The sequence below is a fragment of the Camelus ferus genome, chromosome 6 (assembly GCF_009834535.1).
Source record: "Camelus ferus isolate YT-003-E chromosome 6, BCGSAC_Cfer_1.0, whole genome shotgun sequence".
Taxonomy (NCBI): domain Eukaryota; kingdom Metazoa; phylum Chordata; class Mammalia; order Artiodactyla; family Camelidae; genus Camelus; species Camelus ferus.
Window position 1 is genome coordinate 92,935,590 of NC_045701.1, and position 17,350 is coordinate 92,952,939.

At 57.7% G+C, this 17,350-nt stretch overlaps 2 long non-coding RNA genes across 3 annotated transcripts; one reads left to right on the plus strand and one right to left on the minus strand.

The window, feature by feature from the left end:
- Positions 1-1,173: 1,173 nt before the first annotated feature.
- On the minus strand, positions 1,174-4,240 carry LOC116664425. Its single transcript, XR_004320975.1, has 4 exons — positions 3,876-4,240; positions 3,608-3,765; positions 2,614-2,798; positions 1,174-2,205 (listed from the first exon to the last, which is right to left on the minus strand). It is a non-coding gene; the product is annotated as an uncharacterized LOC116664425 (long non-coding RNA).
- A 530-nt stretch (positions 4,241-4,770) lies between these two features.
- On the plus strand, positions 4,771-6,474 carry LOC116664423. Of its 2 annotated transcripts, none has more exons than XR_004320972.1 (3): positions 4,771-4,880; positions 5,454-5,559; positions 6,068-6,474. It is a non-coding gene; the product is annotated as an uncharacterized LOC116664423 (long non-coding RNA). The 2 variants fall into 2 exon arrangements; XR_004320973.1 differs by having other exon boundaries at positions 4,805-4,880; positions 5,233-5,559.
- The last annotated feature ends 10,876 nt before the right edge of the window (positions 6,475-17,350 follow it).

The window sequence follows — 17,350 nt, forward strand, 5'->3', positions numbered from 1 at the left end:
TCACCGGCAAGGGTGCGTGGCCACACACAGTGGGCACGTACGCGCCCCTCCAATATGGGCTGTGACAGGACACCGTCAGTGTGGGCTTCCACACCCAGACGAACAGCGTCCAAAAGACAGTGTGCAACGAAGACTTCAGAACCAGAAATCCACGAGAGGTGGTCCCGCTGAAGACAGAATGCGCGACTAAGGGGTGCACTTCATCTACAAGAAAACTGAACCCGGAAGATGGGACGGGATACGTGAGTCCAGCCTAAGGAAAGGGGAAACCCAGGGAGCACGCACGGAATGATGCCTCTGGTGACGGCAATGGAGGTGCAAACACCGGTGAACCGAAACCAGAGGAGACAAGCGCTAATGCTTGATCCGAGGGGACGAAGCCTCTCGGCAGCCTGAGGACACGAGAGGGCTCCCCTGTCCTGACAGAGGTGACCGGGCCCCACAGAGGACGTTACGCCTGGTGGTAAAGTCAGCACCCAGGCCTTGGAAGTCAGCCCAGCCTCGCCGCGCAGAGCGCCGACAGCGCGCTGTGGTGAGACAGAGGAGCGCGGCGCCGGCGCGGGGAGGAAGCCCTGGAACTCTCGCTGTCTGCAGCCCGCTGCTAGAGAGGAGACTCAAGGTGATCCACAGCAACGATGCAAGTGAATCAGGGAGCTCAACGAGTTGCCAAATATAAAGCAACATAAAAATCAGTTGCACAGATTAAGTAATACGATAAGATGCTGTTAAGAGTCAAAAAACACACAGAACTGTATGCAATATCTTTTGTAATAACCTTTAATGAAAAAGAATATGAAAATGAATATACGTATGTGTATATACGTGCATGACTGGGACTTTGTGCTGTGCACCAGAAATGGACACATTGTAACTGTACTGCAATAAAATAATAAAATAGAAGAGTCAAAAACAGCAGGTCTCTGGGGATACGTGTGCTGAGTAACGCACAGCACCTCTCTAACAGGAGCTTCGTTGGTTGACCTTGGCTGAAGACACGACGGACCTAAATAAATCAGGGGTCCAAGGTCGTCATGAACGGGAGGACTCAAAAGTGATGAAGAGTCCCTGCACATCGTTCTAAAGATCAAATAAATGTGTTTCCTGTCTCTATCCAGGCTGAGTGTTTCAAGTTGATTCACAAAATTAATATACAAGATGGGGGAGGGTGCAGCTCAGGGGTAGAGCACGTGCTTAGCAGGCACGAGGTCCTGGGTTCGATCCCCAGCACCTCTGTTAAATGAAAAATAATAATAAATAAATAGATAAATTGTCCTGATTACCCCTCCTGCTGGAGAGGCTCCCTCCCCGGGTACCAGCACGGCAGAAAACAGGCGCTGCACACCGGGCGGGTGAAACACTGCAGGTGAACGCGCAGAACCGCCAAGGACAACAGGCGGTTTCGTGTCAAGAGTGCAACACACGAGGGCAAGTTTGGGGCATCAGATGCATCAAAGTTTAAAATTCTGTTCAGCGAAAGAGACCATCAATAAAGCAAGAAATACAAGTCTGGTCTGAGAGGATATATTTGCAACCCACATCACCAATAAAGCATCACTACCCAGACACATAAGTAATTCCTGAAAATCAATAAGAAGCAAGCGACCCGCAGAAAACGGAGCCCGTGGCAGGAAACCATAAATGCGGAGAAAACAATGTGCGCTGAGCACGCGAACGGATGCTCAACTCCACCGCTGACACCAAGGAACACAAATTAAAACAACGAGATGCCATTCCTCAGCCTTCAGAGTGTAAAAAATTAACAAGCCTGACACCGCTGAGTGCTGCCATGAATCTGGGAAAGGAAGCCGCAGCCGTCGCTGGCGGGAGCCTGAACTGGTGCAGACGCTCCGGACGGCGGTTTGTCGGTACTTAATGATGACGATGATGGTTGACGCCCAGCACTGACTACACGCCAGGCTCTTACAGCCCTGCGCACGTTCGAGCCCCTGGAAGGCTGGGCTGCTCCCCCTGCCAGCCCCACACTCCCCTGTGAGTGGAGACCTCCGCAGGCCAGAGGCTCGGGCGCCCGCGAGGCCCGGCAGGGGCGGCCGCTCGTCAGGGCGGGAGGGGGCGATCGGGGATTTCCCTGGAGGGGGGAGACCCACGGGGCTTCGTCCCCGCCACGGGATGTTCTGCCGCGGCGAGAAAGACGCCAGCCTTCCCTTGCTGGGTGTACGTCAGCTGCCGTGGATACACTTCAAAAACCTGATGTGGAGTGAAAAAAAAAAGTTGCAAGAGTTTTCACACTGTTTTACCATTTACGTAAACTTTAAAATGCCTCAGCTCTTGTTTGCGGGTGTGTGCATGTGATGGAAAACGCGAACAGAGATGGGAGTGACACACCAACCCTCGCCAAGCAGCCCTGTCCTGCTCCACCTCACGCCTCCGGGAGAGCTGTCTGTCTCAGTCTGTCTGTCAGTCCGTCTGTCTGTCGGCAGGAGCCGAGGCTCTCCAGGAGGGGAATGCGCTCGGGGCCGCAGGAGCCAGGTCTGACGGAGGAGCTGGGACCTGCAGGAAGGTGCTTTCACTGCTCCTGGGACACTCGACATTGGAAATCTACTCATGTGACCCGTTATAATTCACGAAAGCGGAATAAACATGGGCTCAACTTACTGCAATCGAAGAAGCCCTGGTTAAGATCCGCCCCCGCTCAGGCGAGAACTCTTCGCGCGGTGGGAGTGGAGGGGATCGCGTGCTCAGTGAGGCATCAGAGGCTCCCAGGGAAGTCTGGGACGCGATGAGGCTGTCAGCCTCACACTTCTGTTCCACTTCCAGGCCCCACCGAGGCAGCACGATTTCTGAGAGCGATGAGGACGAGAAAGACAGAGGCAAACATTGTCGCTTGCCAACAGTATAGTAGAGTATAGCAAATCCATGGGGAAAAAACAATGAAAAACTAGTAAGACAGTTTCATAAGACAGCCAGAGGCAAGACCCACATCTAAAAGTCCATAGCTTTTCTATATACACCAGGAGTAACTTTAGAAGAAGCCATCCGAAAAGACACAAATGAATTTATTTACAAAACAGAAACAGTCTTATGGTTCCCAGCGGGGACGGGGGGTGGGAAGGGATAAATTGGGAGGTTGAGGTTTGCAGATACTGACTACTATATATAAAACAGGTAAACAACAAGTCCTACTGTACAGCACAGGGCGCTACATTCAGTACCTTGCAGAAATATATACTGAAAAAGAATATGGAAAGGAATGTATGTATGCTGTGCACCACATTGTAAACTGACTAGACCTCAATAAAAAAAAAATCCGTCCCCATTTGCAATCACCAGAAAAAGTGTAAAATTCTTGGGGAAAAAGAACTCACAGAAACACAGACAAACCTATGGGAGGAAAAGGTAAACTTTGTCAGCAGCCACAAAAGAAAGTCTGGGTAAATGGGGAGAGAGATCCTGTCCCGAAATGAGAAAACAGAGGCTGTCAAAACGCCGGTGGTGCCCGGAGCGATCTGCTCACGAATCCCGGTCACGCTGCAGTCGCACCTCCCACGGAACGCGACACGCTGACGGAAATCCACCTGGACGAGAAGGCACGTGGGCGTAGCAAGCACAATTTCCGAAAACCAGAAGGAGCAAGGAGAACGGGACTCACAGATCAGGCACACGTCAATCCGGGAACAGACCCGCGCCTACAGACACGAGGAGCTAACGGCTGCTGCGCTCTGGGGAGGGCAGGGGGCCGCCGGCGCGCCTGGAACAGGTTGCCCGGGGGGCAAAGGTAGGTTTCTAAGCCGTAAACACAGGTAATGCCTGCAGATTAAAAAGAGATACAAAGACACGAACACACAAGATAAACAATGTTTGGTTTTACCTGTCACCAGGGACAAGCCAGCTCAAGCAACGATGAGAAACTTTTTCACCTGCAACACTGGACGAAGGGCAGATCGATACTTCCTCATGGTGCAAAGGGGTAGGCTAAGCCGGCCCCTCCCGTGCCGCTGGTGCGGGATACTTCTGCAGCCTTTTCAGGAGACAGTTTGGGAATATCTGCCCGGAACTTCCACGTGTGCCCCTCGACACAGCCTGCCCGCCGAGAGCGCTGCTCCAAGGGTGGTGCACATAGGACGGTGACGAGCCTTGGGCACAGATGTGCGTGGTGACAGAACAAAACAATTAGAAAGGGAAGGAAAGGGGAGAGGGGGGTGGAGCGCATGCTTAGCATGCACGAGGTCCTGGGTTCAATCCCCAGCACCTCCATCAAATAAATAATAATAATAAACAACTAAATAAACCTAATTACCTCCCCCACCAAAGGGGAAAAAAAAGGAAGAGAAGGAAAGAGAAGCAGCTTAGTTCTTTGTCAGCAGAGGAGAGGCTGTGACCCGGACATGTGGTGCACAGGACCGCGAATGCTGCAGCCATCAGAAAATAAACAAAAAAAATAAGGTGGAGCTGTGTGTGCCAACTTGAAAGCTCCCAAGACACTGTGCTACTTATGAAAAGGGAGGCGCAGACGACCCGTGGACATGCAGGAGGCCACCCCGTCCTGGGTGTGCCCCCGTGCGCGTCCACGGGGAGGCGTGGTCTGGGCACCTCCCCACTGAGGCCCCGGGCAGGAGAGGGGCCGAGGGAAGGGAGCCAGCTTTGTACTCCAGATCTGGCCACGCGCACGAAGGGTTCCCAGACATCCGCTCCTGTGTGACTCATGTAATTCAAACAAATGACCGTGACCAGAACAAAGCATTAGGCGAGGCCGCTGTGGCGCAGGTCTGCAGCACAGAAGGCAGGACGCACGGGGAGGAGGGTGGGGCTGAGGTGTCAGGAGGCAGACAGACTGGACTCCGGGGTGGGGAGGCGTCCCGGGAAGAGGAGAGGTGAGGGCCCCGGATGACCCCAGGGCTTGAGCGGAGGGAGACAGCCGCCAGGTGAACCGGGGCGTCGCGGGGAGCGCAGGGTGAAAACCCGGGGGTGGATGGAGAAGATCGGGGAGACCTGGACCAGGAGGAGGGACGGGACCACAGGGAGGAGCCCTGAGACTCAGCTGGAACCTTGAAGTCCTATCTGTGGAGGGCGGGAGAAGGGGGGCTTTGGGGAGGGGCTGGGGGCTGGAAGGGGTCATGTTGGCGGGAAGGGGCGGGCTGGGCACAGCAGACTGGGCTGGGTTCTGCGCCTCCCTTTGTCTTCTTAAGGATGGGCGTCAGGAGAGCACATCTGAGCCCTGGCGCAGCGGGCGGGGAGGCCAGGGCGTAGGAGCAGGGCCTGTCCTCTGTCCCACAGGCCTCGGAGGCAGGAAGTCGAGTGGGGCTTGGACGCGTGACACCAGCCCCTCCATCCAGACGGCAGGGGGAGGCGAGCAGCCAGGACAGGAACGGAGGACACTGGGCATCAGCCCATTAAACAGCTGGGGTGGCTCACCAGCAGGGCGTGGGGCCCACGGGCTCAGGTTGACGTGAACCTGGAGGTCCCCCATCCTGGCTGAAAATGTTCGTGCCCCCCAGAGAGACGTCGGTCCACACCTGGCAGGCAAGGCGTGGGGCTCGCCTGGGCGCCTCCTGGGCTGCGGCACTGAGATCAGGGCCTGGGACCCCATCTAGACAGTGACAGGTGAGTCCCTCCAGGGAGAAGCCCCCAGGGTGGAGGTGCAGGGGCCACCCTCTCTTCCTGGGCGTGGGCCCCCAGAGCCCCGTGCTGAGAGGGCAGCTTCACAAGATGAGGGACCCAGCAGCCTGGCCCCCAGAGAGCCCGGGTGGACAGACCCCCGCCCACCCACGTGTGGGGTTGGAACCCAGCTGTGGTTGTTTTCAGCCAATGGGGTCTGGGCTGCCTGGCACATGGGCACCAGCTGCCCACCCTGCCAGACAGGACTGCAGGAGGCCCTGAGGGAGGGGAGGGTGGGGGCAGCTGGGCGGGCCTCCCTGTGGACCTGAGTGTGAGGGGAGCTGCCGAGGGCGGTTGAGGAAGGGACCTGAGGTCCCACAAGCCCCCACCTTCTCAGCCCAGTGACGTTTCACGACTGGAATAAGAATCCCAGAGCAAGATGGGAAAATTCACATGTGGCCTTTTTGGAAGGAACGTAGCTTTCAGGTTAAGAATAAACACGCTCTTTGTCCAGCCCCAAGGCCCCAGCTCACGTTCCACGAGGAAGAGTGACCACCCATGTGGCATCAGTCGGGACCAACTCCACGGAAAGGGGACGGGGACCTTACCTAATCAGAGGCCTGTCGTTAAGTACGCGGTGGTTCCATCTTGGAGATGCACAGCGTCGCCCAGCCCCCATCCCTCACCGGGAAGAGTAATTAGAACGCAAGGTCATCTCCATATAATGCGTTATGACTTTAATATCAGTAAACTCCCCTTAAATATTAGATGCAGAGAGGAAATATTAGTGAAATTATCGCAGACTAATATGATCAGTTTCCTCTAGGATAAAAGGTGATAAATGTACTTTAATAAACTCAAGAGAATTATATGTGTCATATTCGTGGTTCCTGTCAACTTTATTTAGAGTGAAATGCCATTGTGATAATTAGTTGGGTTTTACTGTGTTCATTAAAAGCTTTTCTAATGACCGCTTGGAGGAACAAGTAAAATTAATTTCTTTCTTGAACGTCGGAGAAATTCATCAAACAAACAAAAAGTGAACTCCAGGGCCTGTGCGAGACCTGGTGGGGGCCGGTGGGTCTGCGTGCCCTGCCTTGGGGACGGTGCTCGCCCGTCTGTCCCTGGCATTTAGAGTGTCCCAGAACGCGGGATGCAGGCCCCAGGGGGAGGTGCTGATTGTCCCTCTCAGGTGCCATTGAGTCAAGATTTAAAGGCCGCCTCCTCCAGGCAGCATTCCTTGACTCTTCCGATCTCAGGCCCTCTCCTGCCTGGCCTGCACTCCCAGACCACAGCTCCTTCATCTCTGGAGGCCAAAGCCAGGCTCTTCCTTTCCTGTGGCCTCTAGGGGTCCAGCATGGGGACAGCACTCAGGAGGGCTCAGGGGCCAGAACCTGGGAGTCTGCCCAGCTCAGTGTCCCAGCTACCACCTTCCATCCAGCTGGGAGCATGCGTGGCCTCCAGGCTGCAGGTGTGACCAGAAGAGCTGCCTGGGGAGCCTCGTGGTGGGACCTCGGGCCGTGCCGGGGAGTGCGGCTCAGGTGGATGAGAAGGAAGGTGGGGCGGCTTGGGACGTTGGGTCACCTGGCTGAGGCTGCTCAGCAGAGAGAGAAGAGATAAGACCAGATGCCATCCAGCTGGTGCAAAATGCCATGATCCTTTCCTCCCCCTGTGCCAGCTGGAGCAGGCACCCCGAACTGGGGCCTGGGCACCCACAGGTGTCAGGAGGGCCTGAGAACCTCGTCGGGGAGCACCCCCACCGCACGCACACACACGCACACACATGCACACGCGGGCACACTCACACACCCTCCCACCTGCCAGGTTGGGATTTCATGGTCCTGGTCCTCCTGGATGTCTCTGTGGTCCCCTCAGGGTGATGGGAGGATGTGCGGGGACCAGGCCTCAGCTAACTCTGGCCCAGTCTCTGCCTCTCTGGAGCCTCTCAGGTGAGCAGAGACAGAAAGGGGCTTCTTTCTCTGATAACCACCCAAATCTGGTAGCCACCGCCAGCTCGCACTGCCCTGGGTGCCAGCCTGACCCAGGGCCCTGACTTTGAGCCACTCAGGATTGGGCACTGCACCCCCGCAGAATTCAGGGGACATTTAAGCCTGTGCCTCAGCTTCCCGCAGGACCCCCTCCCAGCCCCGCCTGCAGCTCCCCGCTGCCCCCACCCTTGGGTGGGCTGTCAGGCCAGGGCTCACCTGGCCCGCCGTGCGGCGGTGCTCCCACCCTTGCTTGGCTGACCATTTTCCTGGGCATTTCCGGGGGGCCCGCCCTCTCTCCCACTCCCTGACACGTGAGGCCTCCCAGCTACAATGGCCTGAAGGTTTGTGTCCCCCCAGAATTCATATTTTGAAGCCTAACCCCCAAGGTGGTGATATTGGAGGCGGGGCCTTGGGTGATTAGGTCATGAGGGTGGAGCCCCCATGACTGGGATCATTGCCCTGATCCAGTGGCACCACGGAGCTCATGCTCCCCTCCCGTCCCGTGAGGATGCAGGGAGGGACGGCCGTGCAGGGCCAGGAAGCTGGTCCTCTCCACACACTGATCTGCCGGTGCCTGGATCGCTGACATCCAGCCTCCTGAGCACGGAGGAGCCTGGATGCTTGGAAGGCGCGCTCTTATCTGAACGGGGCGTCGCTGTGACGGCGGGGTGTCTGCTGAGGGATGGCCCTGCCGGCCAGCACGCGGTGGGGACGGGGGTGGTCGCCCTGAGCAGGTGGAGGTGCTCGTCACAGCAGCGGCAGGGCGGGACCCGCTGCGTCCCCCAGAGCCCGCCGTGGGAGCGTGTCTGATTAGGGGAACGCTGAGCTGGAGGGCAGGGAGGTATTTTTGCATTAGAGGTGTCTGCCGCCAGTGACGCCCGCAGGCGGGTAATTTAGCTGGTAATCACGCCGGCGCGCTGTTTACTCATCATTAGAAGCAGCACCTCGTCGCTGGGTGGAACGAGGGAGAGACACACTTAATTAAGCCGGGTGAGCAGCGTGTGCGCGACCAGAACCGGGCCCGGGGACCAGGGAGGGCGGCGGCAAGCCTCCACGCAAGCGAGTCAATCAGGGCACCTTAATTGGAAAAGCAGTAATAAAAAGTAATGGAGTTTAATACATAATTTAGATCGTTACCCGCTAAGCTAAGGCCTCCTGCCTAGGTGTGGAGAGAAAACTGTTTATCTGGGAGACGGGCAGGATCGCATCTGTTTCCTAACGGAACGCTCCCCAGTCGACCTCAGTACGCGCCGTCTGTTCAGCCAGGCTCTGCGCTGCTGCACAGGCTGCAAGTCCGCACGTTAATTTTTGACGCGACACGCCTGGCGCTTCTCCCCTCCCTGGGAGTGGCTGCTTGTCCCGTGGGGCTCCTTGTCGCCGTCACCGAGGTCCACGTGAGGGGCATTCAGTCGGCTGCCTCTGGTGTCGTCGCAGGAGGCCGCTGGCCCCCAGCTCCTTCCTCATTTTTATTTGATAAAAGAAGAGATGTTGAAGAGAGGGCCTTTTCCTCCCGAAAACGGTCCGGTCGCCACAAGTTCTTCCGTTAAATACCAGGAAGGAACTTCCTGACCACCCCTTCCTGGGGCTGAGCTGTCAGCGACTCATGCCGTCCTTAGATTTTCTCAGCCGTCCTGGGAAGTCGGGGTGTGCCCACTCACCCCATGCCCACAAGAGCAGGCAGAGAGGCCCGGGGTCAGGGCTGGCCGTGGGCGGGGCTGCTGACCTCGCAGCCCTCGGAGCCGGGAGGGGAGGAGTTGGATCCCAGCTCCCGGGTGAGGGAACTCGGGCCGACTGGGTAATGGCAAGCCTGGGCCTCAGTCTCCAAATCTGCCAAGTGGGGATGGGCGTGCCAGGTGTTGTTGGGTCGGGGGCGTGTGTGAGCAGGGCTGACAGTTGCTCCTGGCCCCCTCCCCAGTCAAGCTTCCCTGCCCCACCCCCAGCTATACAGGGGGCACAGGAGGAACTTGGCTAAGATGCGGGAGACCCACCCCCACTGCCACGCACAGTGCTGGGGCCCTAGGTGGGGTCCCTTTCTCCCTGACCTCTGTGTCCGTCCACAAAGCAGGGTGACGATAATGCCTTCCCAGGGGCTGGGGCTGCTGTCAGCAACCCCATGCCATCACCATAAGTCTTGCTGATGGGCTGTGGGGCTCTCCTTGGGCTCATGGAGGGGCAGCTGTCCCAGGGACCCCAGGCCCTCATCCTGGGAGGCTGGACTTGGTCACCGACCCCTCATAGCTCCTTTGACTGCTGGAGGACAGGAGGACAGGCGCACACAGCCTGTCCCTGTCCCTCGGGTCCCGTCGGGTCTCCAGTGCCTCCAGCCTGACCCTCAGCGTTTCCATAGCAACACCTGGCAAAGGTGAGGCACCACTGCACCCTCACTTCCCGCTTTCCTGAGGAGCAGTGTCACCAAGACCAGAGGGTCCCCACTCTGAGAGACAGCCCCTGAAGGAGCAAGGGACTTGGGAGCCACCCGGGGTCCCTGGGAGATGGGAGCCATGGGGCCCAGGGACCTTCCACCAGCTGCGCAACCAGCTGTGAGATGCAGGCTTCGTGCAGTCGTACAGATAACCCGGGGGCAGTGCAGCTATCTCACCTCGGTGGTACCTCTCCTCTCCCTTCCTGTCTCCCCTGCTGTGGGGCAGCGTCCAGGGACTGGGGAAAGGTCTCAGCCCCTGGCGGTGTGACGGGGTGAGGCACCCCCAGCCCTAACAGGCAGGACAGTAGGGAGAAGGCGCCCTTCCACCCTCTCAGAGACCGAATGCTGCAGAAGCTTCTGGAATAGTCACCTCCCGCCCCACGGTGCCTTGTGCCCCGGGAACCCCAGGCGTGCGTACATGCCTTCCGCAAACTCTCCCTGACACCCAGTCTCCCGACACAACCAGGCGTGGCCCTGCACGCATGGACGAGCCAGGGTCCAGCCTGGAGGAGCACCCCAACCCCCAGGCTGGAGCAGGGGAGACCAGTAGGATGGGCCCTTGGTCAGAGGGCCCAGTGGGGAACCTCCAGCGCGTCCCCAGCCGGCTGGCCTGAAGGTCTTGGAGGCAAGGTCCCTCGTCATGTCTTGTCCATCTCTGGGCCCCACTAGGTGCCAAGCACAGGCTCAGGCCCATGGAGACACAGGGTGGGCAGGCCCCCAGCTGTGGGGCAGCGGGGCCCCTGGGCCCTTCCCGGCAGGACAGGGAGCCGTTGAAAGCTCGTTACCTTTCATTCACTTCCGCATAAGCGGCCAGGTGGGCTGGTGGCCCCATGCGGAATCACACGAGGTCACAGCCCATGCCGCGGGGCCGTGGCCACCACTCCGGAACAAAAGGAAGGGCTTGTTTACAAACTGCCCGTTGAAATTTAAGTTGCCAACATTGGCATCAGGCCTCGCCTGCCAGGCCACCCGGATTGGAGGGTAATTTATGAAGATTGCTTTACCTGTGGCCGCGCTGGTCTGTGTCTGCGAGTAATTCACACCAGGCTCATTTCGGATGCAGTCAAAGACCCCCGTATTTCACTATGACAATGTAATCACAGAGCCACATTAAAAAGTCATTATTGTTTAGAATCCAGCTTGGTTTGAAAAACACTTACTATAAGATTCAACAGCCTTTGTAAATTACTGGAAGGTTTACTCAAGAATGCTGGGAGCCGTGATTTAGACGGGGAACTTACCACTTTATTGATTCTGTGGGATTTTGTCGGTTCCTGCATTTATGGGGAATGATTAGTGAGTAATCAGAGTAATAAACCCCTCCCTGTGGGTTCATAAATAATGATGAATTGAATTTGCGTCTCAAATTTCCCAGGCAAACCGCTCCTGCTCCAAGGAGTCTTGAGACTCAACTTTGGGGTCGTTTCACTGGGCATATGGAAATCAGTCATCTCGAAGGCAGAGGAGGGTTTTTTCCTTGACTTATCTTGCTTCCCGGGGCCACCCTGGGAGGGACAGGACACAGCGTCCTGGGAGAGGGGCCGCTTAGGCAGGACTCCACCTCCGGGCGGGCACCCAGCACTGGGGACACCCGGCACAGAGCTCCGGCCAACCCTGCCCTTTGCAGACGGGATCTACGTCTGTCTACATCTGGACAAGTTGTGGTCCCTTGCGCACCGTTGGAGAGGCTGGGCTCAGGGTCTCCGTCTGGGTTTGTCCTGAGAGCTGGGAGCACCAGCAGGCACGCCTGAAACCAGATGCTCACAGCGGGCTCATAGCAGCTGGGGACCCCGGAGCTGGGCCACCACGACACACTCCCCTCCACCCTGGGAGCCTGAAGCAGGGCCCCCTCACATGTTCACCATCAGCCAGCTCGGGCTGAGAACCCAGCCGTCCTGACCCCAGCCCAGGACCTGCCCTCGGCAGCTGTGTTCGCCTGGAACTAGTGGGTTATTTCTAGAAACTTTTTAGAGCAGTCTCTCCTTAGAAGCTCACAGCACACACAGCGCATCAGAAACCTTGGGAAGACGGCAGTAAAGAAAGTGTTTCAATGTGTTCGATCATGTTTCCTTCCACTGCAGACACACTTTTGACCCCCAGGACACCTGCCCGAGCTCACGGTGCTGCACAGACATGCTTGGGGAGCCGCCAGGACTTGGCACGAACATTGGCTCACCGTGCATCATGCTCGGTCAGTGTCTTGCTCGTGGGCACAGGGCATGTGGCCTCCATGTCCGCCCTGCTGCTCCTGGGGCACCTCTGGGTGAGCCCCACTACCCACCTCGCCTTGCAGGGTCCCAGAGCTCATCTTCCCCATGGAGCCCAGCTCAGGACAGGAGCACAGCCGCCACTCTCCAGATGAAATAGAAACTGAACTTGGAACTGAACTGGGTTAAACTGGCGTTGGCTTAGACTGAACTGAAAACGGAACTTGGAACTGAACCGGGTTAAACTGGCGTTGGCTTAGACTGAACTGAAAACGGACCGGAAAGGAGCAGAAGTAACGGACGAACTGAGCTGAACTGAGCTGCACTGTGATCTAAAAACCAGGAAGCAGGTAGAGACAGGCAGGCAGGGCCGTGCCCACCCTGGCCGGAGGAGAGGACACCGATGGAGGAGACGTAAACCCGGCCTGCCCCTTGCCCTAGGAATCCTCGGGTCAGCACTGCTAATAGGAACTGAAAATTAAAGAAGACGTGCACTGATGGACTTTCTTTAACGTGCACTGAGCCGTTCACAGAGGACATCTCTGGAAAAGCCACGCCCTAGACTTTGGAGGTCGCAGCAAGTCCGTGGCGAGCCCCTGGGGTCCTTCTATAATCGGCACCTGTCTAGGACTCGGAGCAGGGTGTACACTTTGCATTTGAAGAGCGGTCCACTGGAAGCCGGTGTCTTCCTGCTGGGCATTTACAGACAGACCCTCAGCCACCCCATCAGGCCATCAACATGCTCCCTTCCCACCCGCAGGGCTCCCGGGGCCCATGGAGCTCACCGTTCAGAAGGGACACACATGACAAAGAGGTATCGCTGTCCTGAGACAGGGTCACACTGGTCTGCCCGGAGGATGCCAAGAAAGCTTTGGGCCTTGTGGGGCCTGATATAAAAACCAGTCTGGGTGGATGAGTGGACACCCGCCCACAGCAAAAGGCAGCCAGGCTGGTGAGCAGGAAGAGGAGCAGAGACAGACCACGGAGGTCGGGCAGAGGGGCAGCGCGTCCGGGGGGCCGGGCCCAGGGCTGTGCCTGGAGCGGGGGGGGGGGGGGGGCTGCGGGGGCAGCTGGGGCACCTGGTGGGCGGCAAGGCCACCTGAACTCGGAAAGCCCGTGGGCAGGTGATCAGGACAGAGCGTCAAAGGGAGTGAAGTCGGACCATGAACCCCAGCTCAGCAGGACAGGGAGACACCCAGAGCCCAACCTCAACGACCACCAAACCTCCGCTTCCCAATTTGTAAAGTCCGACTTTCGGTTGGCTTCCTGTGGTGAAACATGGAGGAGCAAACACATTTGTGCTTCCTTCGCTCTCACTGCGCCCCAACTTGCCCTCAGCTCTGTCATGTGGGTGTTCTGCCACGCACATCCTGGCCACGCGGTCTGCGACAAAACCCCACTGCCGTTCTGCCCTTTCCACGTGGAAGCGGCGTCAGGCCCGGCGGGAGGGCTGCCTGCCCGGGCCTGGGTCCTGGGCCTCACGCGCTCAGCGCGTCATCCTCTTGGACACCTGTCTGAAAACTTGAGAGAGTTGCCTGGAGCCTCTGTGCCTGAGCGACACCAGGCTGGGTGAGACCCCGCCCGCCCGCCACAGCCTGGAGGTGGCGGCAGCGGCCGGAGCGGCGTCGGCCCGGGGCCTTTACCGAGAAACGCCGTTTTGTGTTTTAATTGAAGTGCAGTCCGTTTACAACGCTGTGTCAGTTTCCGTTATCACTCACGTGTGGGATCTTTAAAAAAGACACAAATGAACTTGTTTACAAAACAGAAACAGACTCGCGGAGGAAACAAACTTGCGGTTGCCGGGGAAGGGTGGGGAGGGATAAGCTGGGGGCCTGAGATCTGCAGACACGCACCACTGCGTACGGAGTCGGTAAGCAGCAGCTCTCTACCGCAGAGCACGGGGACCTGCATTCGGGGTCTTGGGGAATTGCCTCTCCATCCCGCTAAGCGCTCGGGCCCACGGAGAAGTCACGGGAAGCACGCGGCGGACTCCCTCAGCCTCCTCTGAGACGCACCTCCGGTCCCCGCTTTGCCGTGCTTGCGTTCTTTTTCTCTGCTGACAGCGGGTTGAGTAAGGGCGCCCAGCGATGCCCGGAGCCTGTGCCCAGGCGGACTTCGCAGGTGCGGCTGCGTGAGGACTTGAGGTGGACACCGTCTGCGTCATCCGGTGGGCGCAGTGGGAGGGCATCAGCCCTGCCCTGTGGTCAGAGAGAGGCCGGATGGGAGGGGCAGGGCAGGCAGCGTGAACACTCGACTGGCGCGGCTGGCTTTGTGAGGTGGCCACTGGCCAAGGGATGTAGGAAACTTCTGGAAGCCAAGGACAGCCCCTATCTGACAGCCAGCAAGGACGCAGAGACCCTGGCCCTACAAACGCCAGGAACCGAACACCGCCAACCCCTGCACAGCCTGGAGGAGGCTCAGGCTGTCCCGACCTCGGTCCGGCTCTGCCCGTTCCGGACCCTGGATTCCGCTCTGCCCGGAGCACCTCTGCTGTCCTGACGCAGCTCAGACATCTCCGCGCCTGAGTGTGTTTCTGCTCCATTTCTGATTTTCCTCTCTTCCCCACCCCGTTCCTTCTGGACGGGCAGCCATGTGACGGATGGATACCCCTGTCTGCTTCCACGTGGCCACCGTCTCCCCAGGTTCACTGAGCTCTTTGCCCCCTGCCTTCTCTGGGTCCCCTGCGCCCTGCCCTCGTGCCTTGAGTCCCACACACCCACGTGGAGGTCCCCAGGCACCAGGGCTCACCTGTCCCAGATGGACTTTCAGCCCCTGGAACCCCATCCTCCACCTTGCTCAGCCGGAAGTCCATGGTCCACCCGGGTTCTCCACGGCCCCGTGCAATCCAGTGTAAACAGGGACTGTCTGCTCTAACTCCAGCGAGATCTCTGGGCCCACATCTCGGCCGGGGAAGACACACAGCCCGTGAGTCGTGGCCCGGCTGCCAAGTGTCCCCCGCCCTCAGTCTACAGTCCCTCTTGTTCTCCAGAGCCACGCGCTGTGCTCCTGCATCCCCTCCGCCACCCTGGGACATGGGCTCTGCTGGTGCCCGGGTCCCAGACGGGGCAGCGGCCTCCCAAAGGCTCCGTGGGACACCTCACAGAGCACCCTGCGTCCAGCCGTCTCCACAGCAGTCTCTGGAACACCCCTCCCTAGTCCTGTTGTTTCCTTGTTTATTGTCCCCGGCGCTCCTGGCGGGGAGGGAGCTCCCTGACCCCCAGGGCCCGCTCTCAGCGGGTGCGGGTGCGCAGTTACAACTTGCTGGCGAGTACGCGTCCTTGAGGCTGGGTTCAGCAGCTGCTCGCCTGCGAATCTGAAATGGCTTCTTTTTCTCTCCGGGTTCCGCCCTGAGCTCTGCCAGCTTGCTTTCCTCCGGTTACCCTTCTACTACGTTAGTGTCTCTGTTTCCCCCCGTTTCGTCCTAGTCCCCACCCCCGACCCCAGGATCTGTGTGCTTTGTCCCAGTGTTTATTAGGGGATGGTTCAAACTCTCGGCACAAATTACCCTGGATAATCTGTGCCCCCCGCCCAGACCTGACCAGCGTGAGTTCTCTGCCGTTTTTCCTCCAGGAAACGGGTTTCGTTTGCTTGTTAGTTCTTACTGAAGCACAGTCAGTGACAATGTGTCAGCTTCTGGCATACAGCGCGGTGTCCCCGTCATGCATACACGTACATAGATTTGTTTTCATATTTTTTCTCCAGGTAGCACTTTAAGAAGTGGAAACTTGAAAGAGGGGAGCTCCAAGCACCCCCCACCCATGCCACGCCCCTCTCTCCTCCTCCACGGCCTCAGCCACCGTGTCTTGATGTCATCACTACAACACAGCGTGCTGTTTTGGTAAAGACGTGCGTGTTTTCCAGCGTCACAGGAGTGGCATCAGACCTAGGGGACACTGGGAGACAAAGGCCCTTACTCCTTGTCCGTGTGATAATCGTAAAACGGCCCCTTCCGTTTGCTGTTCCTGGTTCCCGGGGGGGGGGGCGGTGCCTCTTCGCACGGTCACTGGCCACTCACTTTCCTCTTCTGTTAATTTCCTGGTCCTGTCCTTGGCCTATTTAAAAATTTTTTTTAATTTTCTGTCAGCTTACAATGTTGTGTCGATTTCTGGTGCACGGCGTAATAGTCCAGTCATACGTGAACGTATGTATGTTCGTTTCCTTTTTTTAAAATTTTTGTGGGGAGGCAGTCAGGCTTACTCGCTTATTTACTTTTAGAGGAGGGACTGGGGATCGAACCCAGGACCCGCGAGCACTCAGCAAGCGTGGCCTCTGGCACCGCGCCCTCCCGCCGCCCTCCCGCTCCCGCCGCGCTTTCTCACTGCGGGCCACGGCAAGGCGCTGAACACCGTTCCCTGCGCTGCACAGTAGAAACTTGGGGTCGCCGATTTTTAGTTGGTTCTTTTCTGTGCGTCTTCCGGATCTGTGCGAGCCCTGTATGTTTGCCGGATGATAATCACTGATTGCTGCGTTTCTAGGAAACACGCCCTCTGGGTCGGCAGCTTTTTTATGTTTAACTTTGTTTGTGGTGCTCAGTGTGGTACAGAAGCTGCTTATTACAAGGCAGTCAGATTGATCCAACGTCTGTTTTACTGGTTTGTGTTTCAAGTTGTGCTTAAGAAACATTTGTCTGACATCACGAAGCCATTCCATCATGGCTTCTTCTAAGCGCCCTAGAGCTCCGTGCCCCGTAGGAGGGACTTGGCCCACCTGGACTTTATTCCCTGCGCAGTACTAGGTCGTGATCTGGATCATCTCACTTTTCTCTTGGTGGCAGCTGCCTGCCAGCCGCCACCTGGCTACCTCGGGGGCGTCCCACCTTCCTGTGAGCACAGGTCTGGTCCATGCCACCGGCCCACCTGCTTGTGCACAGTCGATCAGAGCTCCAGACGGAATCTTCCTATTTGGTGGAACAAGCCCCCTTCTGCTCGTTCTTTCGACCTACTTGACTTACCCGAAGTCCTTCAGTCACCCACTCGGAGCAGAAATCCACCAGGTGCTATGAGGGATGCTGTTAGGATGTTAAATAATGGCGTTTAATTTATAGACTATTTTACAAGAGAACTGAACATTTCAGACTGCATTTTCCCACTCACGCTGCGTCTCTCCCGTGGTTAAATCCTCACCCGTCTCCTCATAACATCGTCCTCCCGCAGGAGGTGCTGCCCGTCTTTACTGATCGC